The sequence below is a fragment of the Geotrypetes seraphini genome, chromosome 13, assembly GCF_902459505.1.
Source record: "Geotrypetes seraphini chromosome 13, aGeoSer1.1, whole genome shotgun sequence".
NCBI classification, from domain to species: domain Eukaryota; kingdom Metazoa; phylum Chordata; class Amphibia; order Gymnophiona; family Dermophiidae; genus Geotrypetes; species Geotrypetes seraphini.
Window position 1 is genome coordinate 60,609,706 of NC_047096.1, and position 15,553 is coordinate 60,625,258.

General features: G+C 44.0%; 1 protein-coding gene across 4 annotated transcripts in view; it reads left to right on the forward strand.

The window, feature by feature from the left end:
- PLEKHM1 (pleckstrin homology and RUN domain containing M1) overlaps nucleotides 1-15,553 on the forward strand; it is a 78,013-nt gene that overhangs the window by 17,441 nt on the left and 45,019 nt on the right. The window contains exon 1 of one of the 4 annotated variants that reach the window (XM_033918225.1): nucleotides 2,963-3,013. The exons of 2 other annotated variants lie outside the window; for them this stretch is intronic. The gene's annotated coding sequence lies outside the window, so the exon portion shown is untranslated. Of the gene's footprint in view, nucleotides 1-2,962; nucleotides 3,014-5,575; nucleotides 5,706-15,553 lie in introns of those variants that run through there. One more of the 4 variants, XM_033918227.1, reaches the window with a different exon arrangement.

The following is a 15,553-nucleotide window of genomic DNA, read 5'->3' on the forward strand; positions in this document are numbered from 1 at the left end:
AGGTTGGAGAGACTAAACGCCACATACCAGCGCGTCTCATTATCTAATTCTTCCTTTTCCTTGAAGAACAAATAAGGGATCAGGTTGGAACCTATAATCCTTGACCTTTTCACTTAAAGAGCACTGGATTTGTTTGGATTCCTTCCTAAAAGAGTCTTCTAAAAATATAAGAGAGAGATTACATTTCTAGGTAGTCTTAACTAAAAATGAAAAAGGTTGATTCATTTATTTTCTATCCTGTTTCCCCCAAGGAGCTCAGAACAGGTTAAACATACGTAAAATATAGTTAACAGTTACAGAACAATTTTGCGATACAAGAGAAGTTCCGGTATAGACTCTGGTTTACATTGGCATTACTGCATGTACATCTCTTTTTTTTTTTCCTATAGTTGTATGGTATTCCTTTCTTTTCTAACCCTATTTGGTTTTATTATTTATACCATGTAGATATGATTGATAAGCAGCTTAGGGCTAGATTCAAAATCCTGCCTGATCGGGACCGATCCGGGCAGGTCCGATGGATTCTCCAAACTCTAATATGCAGATGGGGGCGATCGAAGGAAGCCCCCATCTGCCGGCACGGATCGCTGGTGTGCGATCCCAATGCATGCGCAGACCATCTGTAGATGGTCTGCGCATGCCCGTCTGAGCCGTGACCTTTTTTTTTTTAAACTTTTTAGCCCAGCAAGCCCTTAGTTTTAACCCACTTTAAACTCGCGGGTTAAAACCACGGGCTCACAATGCGGGGAAGGGCAGGAGAGATTTGGGGCGGCAGGCAGGAGAGATCTGGGGATGAGCACAGGGCGGCTATTCGGGAGAGAGCAGGGCGGTGATTCAGAGCAGAGCAGGCAGGAGAGATCAGGGAATAGCATTGGGGCTGCAGGCAGGAGAGATTTGGAGCAGCAGAGAGCAGGGCTTCAATGGAGCTGGAGAGTCGGAAAGACGTTTGTGAGAGGTCTCCAGCAGTCGCTTCTTCGGTTGATCAGCCAGCCCAGTCGGTTTCAAAAATTTGTTTGGTGAATCGCGTCCTGCCTACTTTGCATGCCCCCTCATTTGCATGCACAGATTGGAAGCGGATCACAGGAGGAGTGAATCGGTCTGGAGGGAAATCTGGTCGCAAAGGGTACCGATCGGTTTGCTTTGTGAATCTAGCTCTTAGAAATGAAAGGGAGATTCTCTGAAATAGAATACCTGAGGGGCTGCAAAAACCAGAGGGAATGGTACAGTTTAGGGGGTAAAGAATGTTTGTGCATAAAGGGGAGTGGGACTTGAGTGTGTTGATCTTAAAGTGGCCATTAGGAAAAAGGAGGTATTGATCCCCCTTTGTAAGACTTTGGTAAAATCACATTTAGAATATTGTATACAATTCTGAAGGTCGCACTTTCACAAAGATAGAAAAAGGATGGAGTCGGTCCAGAGGAAATCTACTAAAATGGTGTGTGGTCTTTGTGATAAGGCAAATGGGGACAGACTTAAAGATCTCAATCTGTATACTTTGGAGGAATGGCGGGAGAGAGGAGATATGATAGAAATCTTGTTGGTCCCAGGCTCTGGTTGTCTTCTGTTAACTTGCTTGCCAGGGTCTCCTTCTTTCTCCATGCTAACCATCCATCTGCCATCTCTGTCCTCCCCTTCCATTTCCCTTCCCTCCCCCGAAGGTCTGGCATCTTTCCTTCTTTTCGTCTCCATCCACAGATCCACCTTTTCTCAACTACCCTTTCATCCAGTATCTCTCCCTCCTTCCCCACCACCCCAGGGTCCACTATCTCTCTCTTTCTTTTCCCAACTACCCTCCTATCCAGTATCTCTATTCCCCCTCCACCCCATCCCTTGTGTCCAACTTCTCTCCCTTTCTGTTCCTACCCTCCCTAAATCCCTTTGTCCACCATATCTCTCCCTCTCCTCTGTTTTTAGACCCATTATTTCTTCTTCCCCAAAGTCCCCCCTTCCCTCCCTCCCTCCATGTACTTCTACATCAGGGCCCCCTTCGCCTGAAGGTCTTAAGCATAGTTTTGAGGACTATAGATTCTTGGTAAACCACCCCTTAGAGAGGAGGTGATTATACACTGTATATTATTGAAGGTAAAATAAAGGTTTATATTTGATTTAAAAACTGATAGCTAAGAGAGCTGAATCAAGATCTTTATGATTTGCCTTCTGTGATAAAGTTTCATCGTTGTGCTGTACGAAGTTCATAATGAACTTGGCAAATTCTTGCTTTAGAAGTCAAGCACTTAACTTGTTTTGCTCCACTTCTTACATAGCTTTATGTTTTTATGTGATTATTTTATCATTTGTATGCTATTTTTCTTTTCTTTTAGTTCCTTTGGAGTCCCATTTTTTAAGAATGCTGTTCCTTTTTCTCCACTCTTGAGTTGTTCAAGTCTAGTTCTTGTTATCCCAGGACAAGCAGGCAGGTATTCTCACTAATGGGTGACGTGATCCAACGGAGCCCCGATGCGGACGCTTCTTTGAAGAAAACTCGGAAGTTTCGAGTCGCCCGCACCGCGCATGCGCGAGTGCCTTCCCGCCCGATGCACCGGGCGTGTCTCCTCAGTTCTTACTTTTCCGCGGAGCCGAGAAGTCCGTCTTCGACTCTCTGACCTTTAAAATCATAATGTAGCCACATAAACCAACATTCTAAAGTTCCCCCAGTTTTAAATCATTGTTATCTCTAGCCACACACTGTTTCTTTCGAGAAATTTGTGCTTCCTATGGGACGCATCATATAAGACATCGTTGTAACACATACATGATGTGTGGAACATATACCATTTTTGGAAGACATTTTTTACTTTTTGATGCAATTTTCAAGGGCATTGGGAAGGTCAATGGTCCTCTTCACTTTATTAGTTTTATTAAGTTATCTGGAACCACTTTTAATTTAGACCTTTATGGGTTTTTTGAGGAGCAGGAAGTATAAAGGCACATCCACTTCCTGTTTCCTCCAATCTGCTTACATGCTGTGTATGGTATTGCTTTACTACTGAAACTAAGTTCGCTGGTGGAACTGGTAAGAGCATACAATTTTCTGGGGAGCTTTTAGGAACATAATCATGTATTATTGAGGACATTAGTGATTTCTTTTACATTTTCAACTACCAGAGGCTTATACAGGGCCATCAATACCTCTTTTTTCCTACTGGTGCCTGACTTTTTGAGAAGGATCTTGCCACTGTCCTCACATTGTTGGTATGAAATGAGACTTAAGTCCTTTGGAAATAATGTCACTTTCAATCTAAATTAAGAGCATAATGTTATCTTAGGACTTATAAATCTATATATATAAAATCGGAGGTATGTATGTGTGTGTGTATGTGCCGCGATCACGCAAAAACGGCTTGACCGATTTGAACGAAACTTGGTATGCAGATCCCTCACTACCTGGGATGATATGTTCTGGGGGTCTCGCGGCCCACCTGCACACGTGGGCGGAGTTACAAACATAAAATCAGATTTCACCCATTTATGTCAATGGAAAAAATGTAAAAAGCTGCCATTCTCACAGTAATTCAAAAACGGCTTGACCGATTTGAACGAAACTTGGTATGCAGATCCCTCACTACCTGGGGTGATATGTTCTGGGGGTCTCGCGGCCCACAACTCTATGTTGCTTGCTCAAGGGTGGGTTCACCCAAGAATTTATATGTTCTTGCTCCAGGAGGTGAAACTAAAAATGTTGTTTATAATCACGTTTTGCGTTAGTTGTATTGTATTCATTTTGTCAAATATTTCACATTATAATTTGAATATTGTACTTTTTATTAAGCTGTAAAAAAATAATTTCATTCACCACTATAAAGTATCTTTATTTGAATCCATTTACAGTGTTATTGCTATAATTAAATACCCTTGCAACGCCGGGGCATCAGCTAGTGTGCAATATAGTTTGTTGCTATTTTGTCTTTTAGTTTGAATTATTCAAGAGCTCATTTAAGCTGTTGTATATATTAATACTTTGATTTTATACATGTTATGTTTTTAGCACCAACATCCGTCTTATCGTTCCCTTTGTAATTCCTCCACCTGAGCACTGTGTCTAGTTGCACCTTCTTGTCCATCTTGACTAGATTGTAAGCTCTTTTGAGCAGGGACTCTCTCTTCTATGTTTTGATGTACAGCACTGCATATGTCTAGAAGCGCTATCAAAATGATTAGTAGTAGTCCATCTAGTCTGCCCAACCTTGATTCAATCTAAAAATTTGTTGTTGGTTTTTTTCTTCTTCTTATCTATTTCTGGGCAAGAATCCAAAGCTCTCTCCGGTACTGTTCTTAGGTTCCAACTACTGAAGTCTCTATCAAAGCTCACTCCAGTCTATCTACATCCTCCCAGCCATTGAAGCCCTCCCCAGCCCATCCTCCACCAAATGGCCATATACAGACACAGACCATGCAAGTCTGCCCAGTACTGGCCTTAGTTCAATATTTACTATTATTTTCTGATTCTAAATCCCACGCTTCTTTGAACTCAGTCACAGTTTTCCTCTCCACCACCTCTCTCGGGAGCGCATTCCAGGCATCCACCACCCTCTCCGTAAAGTTGAATTTCCTAACATTGCCCCTGAATCTACCACCCCTCAACCTCAAATTATGTCCTCTGGTTTTACCATTTTCCTTTCTCTGGAAAAGATTTTGTTCTACGTTAATACCCTTCAAGCATTTGAATGTCTGAATCATATCCCCCCTGTCCCTCCTTTCCTGACATCAGAATGCATCTGGGTCATCACCAGAATTCTTGATGACATCATAATGCAACTGTAAATGGTTTCCCCACCTGAGCACTGTGTCTAGATGCACTTTCGTGCCCAGTTGTCCATCTTGAATAGTTTGTAAGCTCTTTTGAGCAGGGACTTTCTCTTCTCTGTTTTGTTGTATAGCGCTGCGTATGTCTAGTAGCGCTATAGAAATGATTAGTAGTAGTAATACTTAGTTCGTATTGTTTTCAGTTGCGGTTTTGTCCCCTGACGCAGTCCCAAGCTGGCCAAAACATATCCATATGGAGAACAAATTAACTGGACGGCTAAGAGCGTTGCCAGATATTCAGAAGTTCAAAAAAAAAATCCTTAAAGCCACACTATTTTTAGAAGCATTCCAATAAAGCTGAACCGCTGAATGCTGGCTTTAAGATGATTTAAAATGTGATTATTCATCTATAAAATAACACGTTTGTAAAAGTCCGGTTTGTCATATTCTGTGCATGTTATTGCTGTAAGGCCACCTAGATAAAAGTTTTTTAAATAAACAAACTGTTAAAATAAAAGCCTTGTGATATAAAGAGACCTAGTTATGATCTATATTTCTTAGATATTTTAGGTTTACAGTCTTGTTTTGGGGGGGGGGGGGAAATGGTTGTTTTCTTGTTCAGCGTGTTCTTTGGGGATTGAATGTACTGTGTGAGTTAACAATCGAATCGGTGGCAGTGTGTGGCACTGCTTTTAGAACGCCGGTGTTTGCAATTTGGGTTTTGGAGGGAGCGTCGGATCCGCCTTTTCTCCTGGTAAATTCTTTCTGCAGCTTAGGTTTTTGAATGCTCCGCCTACTTAGCCTCTCCCAGTATGGGGCTGATCCTCTGGCCAGATTATCCCCTGCAAGCACACAGCAGTTCTGTTCCCTAATTCGCCAGCTCCACTGTTAAGAACGATCTCCGAAGTAGACAGAACACTTTCCAGCCTGCGGAAGGAACCAAGAGAAGAGTACAGCTTTAGGTAAGAAACTTTAGTTTAAAATCGTGACGTCAGCTACTCAAACGCATGGTCCTTTGGAGGTCAGGAAAAGGGAAGTGTCTGCTGGTTTAGCCTTTTTAGATTGGCCGCGTGACAGCCTGTGATTTGACTCATCAAATTATTTTAGTTAGTGCACAGGGTTGCAGAAAAGGATAACTTTTTTTTATTGGAGAGATTTAAGCCAGATATTTGGAAATGAGCCTAAGAATTTCTTGCACAAGAAGGTTTTGTCATTATTATTTGTAAGAAACCGTAAGCAGAGAAGTTTAAAAGTGTGTGCATGAGTTTAAGGCTTTCCTAAGGGTTTCATTATGCTTGAGTAGTAGGAACATAGCCTGACCAGCGCACCTTTGAGAGTTGCGTTTATCTGGAACCTGACTTTACAGGAGCTTTCATGACATACTCGCAACTGGCCCAAAGCAGCAGCAGCAGTTCTTGCTAAGAAATATGGTCCATTTTTCTGTTTGGAGCCTGCAATAAATATGGTGTAGCTGTAAAGCAGTGGAGAAGTAGAATCTGCATTGGTTAATCAAATGTTGGACTCTTATATGACAACACTACTATGGTACTACTTATCACTTATGCAGCGCTGAAAGGCATACGCAGCGCTTTACATTTTGACATTTATAGATGGTCCCTGCTTTGAAGAGCTTACAATCTAACTTGGACAGACATGACATGACATAGAGGGCTGGGGATGCAGAACCCAAGGTGAGAGGAGTTAGGAGTCGAAAGCATTGCCAAAGAGGTGGGCTGACATTTATAGACGGTCCCTGCTCAGAAGAGCTTACAATCTAACTTGGACAGACAGACATGACATAGAGGGTTGGGAATGCAGAACCCAAGGTGAGAGGAGTTAGGAGTCGAAAGCACTCTCGAAGAGGTGGGCTGACATTTATAGATGGTCCCTGCTCGGAAGAGCTTACAATCTAAGTTGGACAGACAGACATGATGACATAGAGGGTTGGGGATGCAGAACCCAAGGTGAGAGGAGTTTGGAGTCGAAAGCACTGCCAAAGAGGTGGGCTGACATTTATAGATGGTCCCTGCTCGGAAGAGCTTACAATCTAAGTTGGACAGACAGACACGACATAGAGGGTTGGGGATGCAGAATCCAAGGTGAGAGGAGTTTGGAGTCGAAAGCACTCTCAAAGAGGTGGGCTTTTAACTGGACCTTGAACTCTGCCAGAGATGGAACCCACTGTAGGGATTTGGGCAGCTTTTGCCAAGCATATGGCACAGAAAGGCAGAAGAAAAGAGGAGACTGAGAGGGGACATGATCGAAACATTCAAGATACTGAATGGAATAGATTTAGTAGATAAAGACAGGTTGTTCACTCTTTCCAAGTTAGGGAGAACGAGAGGGCACTCTCTAAAGTTAAAAGGGAAAAGATTCCGTACAAATGTAAGGAAGTTCTTCTTCACCCAGAGAGTGGTGGAAAACTGGAACGCTCTTCCGGAGTCTGTTATAAGGGTAAACACCCTCCAGGGATTCAAGACAAAGTTAGACAAGTTCCTGCTGAACTGGAACGTACGCAGGTAGGGCTAGTCTCAGTTAGGGCGCTGGTCTTTGACCTAAGGGCCGCTGCGGGAGTGGACTGCTGGACACGATGGACCACTGGTCTGACCCAGCAGCGGCAATTCTTATATTCTTATGTTCTAAGGGACAGAGTCTGGAGTTGGCAGTTAAAGAGAAGAGCACAGATAGGAGGGACTTACCCGCTGAGCGGAGCTCACTGGGGGGGGGGGGGGGGGAGGGTAACTTATGGAGAGATAAATGAAGAGAGATAGTGAGGGACAGCTTTCCATGATATGTCGAGTAAAAATATTTAGTAAATGTAAGATACCAGCTAAAAATGTTTAGGAGCCTGGTTTTTTTTTTGTTTGTTTTTTTAAGTGTGTCACTCCTCTGATATCTTGTTGAGGGTCATTCAGTTTGTCTATGTGCCCATCCCATTATGTTCCATTTCAGACACACACATATATGTCTAACACTAAACCTTCCTGTAGGTGAAACCCTGGTAGGCATGCTGGTGAAGATATGAGGCATCAAGGGAGCCCTTCTGCAGCTGCCAGTGACTAGAGAATGGCATGGGGACCTACCCACAGTTAACCATGGAGATGGGGCAGGGATGGCAACAGGGACAGAACCCGCAGGATAGGGACAAACTGGAAAAGTGCTCAAGATAAAGCACACATCTGCGTAATTATAATACTCCCTCCTGTGCTACATCACACCTGTGGGTGGTATGCATAGAAATATGACAGCAAGTAAACGCCAAATGCCCTACCCAATCTGCCCATCTGCAGCATCCATCATCTCCTTTCATAAGAACATAAGAAGCGCCATCTCCGGATCAGACCTTCGGTCCATCAAGTCCGGCGATCCGCACACGCGGAGGCCCTGCCAGGTATACACCTGGCTTATTTTATAGCCAACCATATCTTTATATGCCTCTCTCAAGGAGATATGCATCTAGTTTGCTTTTGAAGCCTAGGACTGTCGATTCTGCAATAATCTCTCCTGGGAGAGTATTCCAGATGTCAACCACTCTCTGTGTGAAGCAGAACTTCCTGATATTAGTCCTGAACTTGTCCCCCCTTAGCTTCATTTCATGTCCTCTTGTCCGTGTCAAATTGGACAATGTAAATAATCTCTGCTCTATTTTGTCGATTCCTTTCAGTATTTTGAAGGTCTCGATCATATCCCCACGCAGTCTCCTCATCTCAAGGGAGAACAATCCCAGTGTTTTAAGTCGATCCTCATATTCCAGTTTCTCCATACCCTTCACCAGTTTAGTCGCTCGTCTCTGCACCCTCTCCAGCAGTTTTATATCTTTCTTTAGGTAGGGAGACCAATGTTGGACACAGTATTCCAAGTGGGGTCTGACCATTGCCCTATAAAGCGGCATTATAACTTTCTCCGATCTACTTGAGATTCCTTTCTTTATCATGCCCAACATTCTATTTGCCTTCTTTGCCGCTGCCGCGCATTGTGCCGACGGCTTCAGGGTCCTATCTATCAGTACACCCAGATCCCTTTCTTGTTCACTTTTTCCCAGAGTTGCACCTGACATTCTGTACTCGTATTCCTTATTTTTACTGCCTAAATGCATTACCTTGCATTTCTCCACGTTGAACTTCATCTGCCATTTCTCCGCCCACTTTTCTAACCGACACAAATCTCTCTGGAGTTCCTCACTGTCCTCCTGCGATCTGATTGCCCGGCAGAGTTTTGTGTCGTCTGCAAACTTGATGATCTCACTGGATGTTCCGTTTTCCAGGTCATTGATATAAATATTAAAAAGGATCGGCCCAAGTACCGAGCCCTGGGGTACACCACTAGTCACTTTCTCCCAGTCGGAGAACTTCCCATTAATGCCCACTCTCTGCTTCCTGTTATCCAGCCATTTGCCTATCCATCTTTGTATATCTCCCTCTATGCCATGGCTTTGTAGTTTCCTGAGAAGTCTTTCGTGTGGGACTTTGTCAAATGCTTTCTGGAAGTCCAAGTATATTATGTCCACCGGCTTTCCACTATCAATTTGCTTGTTTACGGTCTCAAAGAATTGGAGTAAATTCGTCAAACACGATTTCGCTTTCCTGAATCCATGTTGACTGGGTTTCATCAAGTCGTGTGTGTCCAAGTGCTGAACTATGCTATCCTTGATCAGTGATTCAATCATCTTGCCGGGGACAGACGTAAGACTCACAGGTCTATAGTTGCCCGGTTCTCCTCTTGATCCTTTCTTGAAAATTGGCGTGACGTTCGCTTTCCTCCAGTCGTCTGGTATCTGACCAGTTCTGATTGACAGGTTTGCAAGTTTTTGCATAAAAGATCCCACATGCCTGTCCCATGCTTTCTTGAATTTAGACACTGTCTTTGTCTCCTTCACCTCCATCGGGAGACTATTCCATGCATCTACCACCTTTTCGGTAAAAAAGTACTTCCTTAGATTATCCTGAGCCTATTACCTGCCACATAGGTATTTAAACACCTCTATCATATCTCCCCTCTCCCACCTTTTCTCCAAAGTAGAGAGTATATATTGATATCTTTAAGTCTGTCCCCTACGCCTTATGATGAAAACCACATACCATTTTAGTATCCTTCCTCTGGTCCAACTCCATTCTTTTTATATCTTTTTGAAGGTGCTGCCTCCAGAATTATACACAATATTCTAAATGAGGTCTCACCAAAGTCTTATACAGGGGCATCAATACCTCCTTTTTCCTACTGGCCATACCTCTCCCTATGCAACCTAGCATCCTTCTAGCTTTCGCCGTCACCTTTTCAACCTGTTTGGCCACCTTAAGATCATCACATACAGTTACACCCAAGTCCTGCCCCTCTTTCATGCACAGAAGTTCTTCTCGCCCTAAACTTTACCATTCCCTCGATTTTTTGCAGCCCAAATGCATGACCTTGCCTTTCTTAGTATTAAATCTAAGCTGCCAAATTTCAGACCATTCTTCAAGCTTCGCCAGGTCTTTCTTGATCAGGGGTGTGTACTCTATCGTAGATTTTGGTATCATCCGCAAAGAGGCAAACCTTACCTTACAGCCCTTCCGCAATATCGCTTACAAAAATGTTAAAAAGAACGGGCCTAAGAACCGAACCTTAAGGCACATCACTGGTAACATCCCTTTCCTCAGAGCAATCTCCACTAAGCTGAGCAGGAGTCCTCCACCCACAGTCTCACCAATAGAGGGTGCTGTTTTACTGTCACATTTTTCAATTGTGAGGGACAGGCAAGTTCTGCAGGACTCCAGGGAACATACCTGTCCTTAGCGACTGAAAATATTCCACCCCCTAGTGGTAGCAATGCAGCTGGAGGACACCTGCTCAGCTTAGAGGGAACAGTGCTGACCACTACCCTCTTTTGCCTTCCACTCAACCAGTTCCTGACCCAGTCCATCACTTAGGGGCCCATACTGAGGCCACTCAACTTATTAGACGCTTGTGTGAAATACTGTTGAAAGCTTTGCTAAAATCTAAATACACCACATTTAGCGCACACCCTTTATCCAATTCTTTGGTCACGCAGTCAAAGAAATTGATCATATTTGTCTGACAAGACTTGCCTCTAGTGAATCTTTATTGCCTCAAGTCCCGTAATCCATTGGATTCCAGAAACATCACTATTCTCTGTTTTAAAAGTGTTTCCATTAATTTACTTACCACAGGAGCCAGTAGTTCCCTACTTCTTCCAATTTTGTGGAAAGGGACCACATCTACCCTTCTTCAGTTCTCCAGTACCATTCCTGACTATAAATAAACATTGACAAGATTAGCCAGTGGAGCTGCCAGAACTTTCCCTAAGTTCCTTCAGATGTACACCATCTGGCCTCATCGCTTTATCCAATTTTAGTTTAGCTAGCTCCTCATAAACACAATCCTCTGAAAATCAATCGTAAGAACATAAGAAGTTGCCTCCACTGGGTCAGACCAGAGGTCCATCGCGCCCAGCAGTCCGCACCCGCAGCGGCCCATCAGGTCCATGACCTGTCCAGTGGTCCCTGCCTCATCCTATAACCTATCATTACTTCTGTCCGTACCCCTCAATCCCCTTATCCTTCAGAAATTTATCCAAACCTTCTTTGAATCCCTGTAGTGTCTTCTGCCCTATCACAACCTCCGGGTCCACCACACTGCCATTCCTATTTGCATGTGTCTGCTGCGGTCCCACTCCCAGCGCTTCAGCTGTGAACACAGAACAGAAATATTAATTAAGCAATTCAGCCTTATTTTTATCCGCTTCTTCTTATTCCTCCCCTTCACCTTTGAGTCTCTCAATGCCTTTGCAAAAAAAAAAATTGCTTTGTAGGGCTACTTTTTCTAGCTGTATTTTAAACTAATGTTAAACACTAAATAAAGACTTTCCTCAATTGCTATCTGTGCCCTAATCTGATCTAATCTTATGCTCTGAAATGCAACCTAAAATATTAATCTAGACCACAGGTGTCGAAGTCGGTCCTCGAGGGCCGCAATCCAGTCGGGTTTTCAGAATTTCCCCAATGAATATGCATTGAAAGCAGTGCATGCACATAGATCTCATGCATATTCATTGGGGAAATCTTGAAAACCCGACTGGATTGCGGCCCTCGAGGACCGACTTCGACACCCCTGATCTAGACTAAAACATATTCCATATAAAAACCCCAACAGTGACTCTATAGGCTGCACTATTGCCTGAACTGACTTTGCTGAAAAAACAGTACTGAACTAAAAAAAATGGACAATGAAATGACCTATTGAAGCTCAAGTTTTACCTTTTTTCTGAAGTTTGAATGCCAGAAGGTAAGCTATTCCAATGGAGTTTTCATTCCCCATAGCAGATCCTCACTCAGCACCTCTTCAGGCAGGGCTAGCTAGAAGCTACCAGTTTACATCGTTGCGAGTTTGGAGGTCCATGGAGTGCTAGAGATGCCGGACCTGTAGAGGGCAGAGGCAGCCCCTTTTGGTCAGCCTTGGACCTTTTGCTGAGCTTGCTCAATGGTAACTCTGCGCCTGAACTTGCTACTCCCAATGCTCTTCCCTCTGCCCCAAGAACGTAATTTACTGGCTTTATCTGCACCCATCCTAGGTTCAGACCCTCTTCCCCCAGTTCTCTGCATGCATCCCAGGCTTCTGTCTGAGAGCTCCATCCGGACACCATCTCTTTTGCTTCCTCTTTCAAGGTATTGAGAGCAGATGAGCCATCATATCTTGCACGTCTGTTGACTCCATACGTAGCGGGTAGGAATCTGAGATCTTTAAATAAGCAAAGGCTTATAATGCCATTGTACAAAGATATTGTACATGAACATGTAAGAGATGCAATTTGTGCTGTAAACGGTCCAAAATATTGGAATTTGATATCTTTGGCACTTAAAACAATAACTTCAGTAGATAAGTCTTTAAGTTTTCCTTAAGCTTATCTTTTCTCAGATGCATACTCTCAGGTATAACGGGTAGCGCCATAGGGATCTTGGAAGACAGAAGAATATCATTAATGTTATTTTATTTTAATTCTTGTTTTGTATTATGTGTGAATTATTTTGCATATTGTGTATTTTAAATATGTTTTATAGATTGTAAGCCAACGTAACAACCAAAAAGAGTCCTCAATAGTTATTAATTCAAATACAAAGTGCTCACAAAAAAGTCTAACTCTAGTTTTGGACAGTGTTTGTGTGAGAAGTGAAGAGAAGAGAAGCAACAGATCGCGAGACCGGCATCAATAAAGTTTAACATAGAAACATAGAAGATGACGGCAGAAAAGGGCTACAGCCCATCAAGTCTGCCCACTCTGCTTACCCACCCCCTGTCTATGCCCTAATGACCCTCGTAGGGATCCCACATGGGTATCCCATTTATTCTTAAAGTCTGGCACGCTGTCTGCCTCGATCACCTGCACTGGAAGCTTGTTCCAATGATCAACCACTCTCTCTGTGAAGAAATACTTTCTGGTGTCGCCATGAAATTTTCCGCCCCTGAGTTTGAGCGGGTGCCCTCTTGTGGCCGAGGGTCCCTTGAGAAAGAAAATATCATCTTCCACTTCGACACGTCCCGTGAGGTACTTAAATGTCGGGTTTTCTGAGGCAGCTGGATGCGAAAGACGTCAAGGCCCGCCTAAGCCTTAGCTCTGCTCCAGCGCAGTTTTTTGCTTTTATTTTTACAATAACTAATGCAAGATTTAACTAGCAAGATGTTGAAAACTTGTCAAATGCAAAGCCATGTTATATGGTATGAACAAGGAGTTTTTCCTGCTGCTGGAGCTCTGCTCTAAGTCTGGTCTCTCACAAACTTTTTTTCTGAGCACTCAAACAAAAATGTTACATTGTATTTGAATTAACCATTGAGGACTCTTTTTGGTTGTTACATTGTATTACATTGTCCTTGGTGACACATTTGGTTATTTAGTATCCCCAGCGTGTTGGTTAGATTGTAAGCCTCCTTGAAGGTTTTCCCAAGGGGGGGATAGAAAATTTTAAATAAACTTGAAACTAGACTGTATAAGGTAATACAGTGCTGCCCTGCAAATTCGCGGTCCCGGTTCGCAGTATTTTCCGACTGGGCAGGAGAGGGAGAGCCGGAGGGCCGGTAAGTGAAGGAAATCACTCGCGGTCTGCTCCGACCGCCTCTTCCTGTACTAAAGTCGGGCCTCACCAATCAGGAGCTGCGTGTCAAAGATTTCCTTCACTCCTGCGCTCCGGCTGCCCTCTCCTGACCTGCCTCTCTGGCTATCCTCTCCTGTCTCCCCTGCTAAAAACCGTATTCGTGGTTTTTCAACATTCACGGGGGTTCCTGGAATGGAACCCCCGTGAATATCGGGGAAGCACTGTATTGCTACTTCAGCCTTCTCATTTTGGAACCTGTGTTCCTTCTTACAGTCATGTGGGGCTTCCTCCTTGTTTCTGACTTTTCGTCCCACCACTGAGTTTTGAAAGGCAAATACAGGGAAATTGTGCAGTGGTGTAAAATCCCCCTGGGTGTGAATAGAAATAAATTTGGATAGTGGAAGGGGAGTGCAAGATTTTCAGGAGATGAGCATATACACTTCTCCCTCGTTATTCGCGGGGGATAGGGACAGAGCCGGACCGCGAATGGCGAAAAACTGCGAATATCCGGCTCTGACCCACCCCCGCCTCCCTTCCGCCTTCCCCTGGCATCCCAAGAGAGACTACGGGAACTCCCCACAGCCATTTCCTAATGGCTATCTGTACGGGGCAGGAGCGTAGGAAGATTGCTCCTGCCCCGAAAACCAGCTAGACCACCAGGTAAGGCCAGGATGCCGAGGGGAAGACAAAAATACAGGGGGAGGGGTGTTTCCCTTCCTCCCCCCTCCAAAAAAAAAATCATGATTATGTGAAATCGCGAGTAGAGAAACCGCGAATGGGGAGGGGGAAGTGTATGTGGAGGAAAGGCAGGAAATCATGCAAGAGAATGGAGAAGGCAAATGAGAAACAGAGAACGCTCAATACGAGTATATCATCTGCAAAACAGTGAGAGCAGCCCCCCGCTCGGAGTTGATCAAGGCCTTACAGATAGAGCAGTGGGCCCAAAACAGCATCTTGGGAGACACCAGTTGTTCAGCTTGGCGAGAGAGACATGTATAGGGTTACCAGACATCTGGATTTCCCCGGACATGTCCTCCTTTTCGAGGACATATTTGGGGGGTCTAGACAGCCTGGGTACTTTGTCTGGGTTTTGAAAAGCTTCCTGCAAACACGTCAGGAGGAGGCATCCGCGCAGATGCAACACAGTGATGGCCATGGATATGCGTGACATCATTGTTTCGCATGCGCAGATGCCGTCTGGGGCCGGAACAGGGCGTGATGCAGGCGGAATGGGGTGGACCTGTGGGCGTGGCCATGGATCTGGATTTTCCCTTGGGGAAAATCTGGTAACTCTGAACATGTAGAAGGAAATATAGTCCGAGGCCACACTCGTAACCCCAAAGCAAAAACAGCATGTAGTAATAGAGATAGGTAGCAAGTTACAATATTTTGTATTAAAGTTTTTGGGTTGTGGAACGAATCGTCTGAGCTTCCATTATTTCCTATGGGGAAATTTGCTTTGATGTACGGGTGCTTTGGATTACAAGCATACTTCTGGAACGAATTATGCTTGCAAACCAAGGTTTTACTGTATTTGCATGTAAAGGGAACAGGCATTTACTAAGCAGCAGTCATCTATCTGTATGCAAACATTGCTTCCACCGAGATAGCAGGAACCTCCCCCAAGAACACCTTTAAATTTTGGACACAAATTTTTGCTGTGGTGCAGATTGCATCTTGTAGAGCCACTAGAGACCAGATAAGAGCCAATTTACATGTGTCTTTCT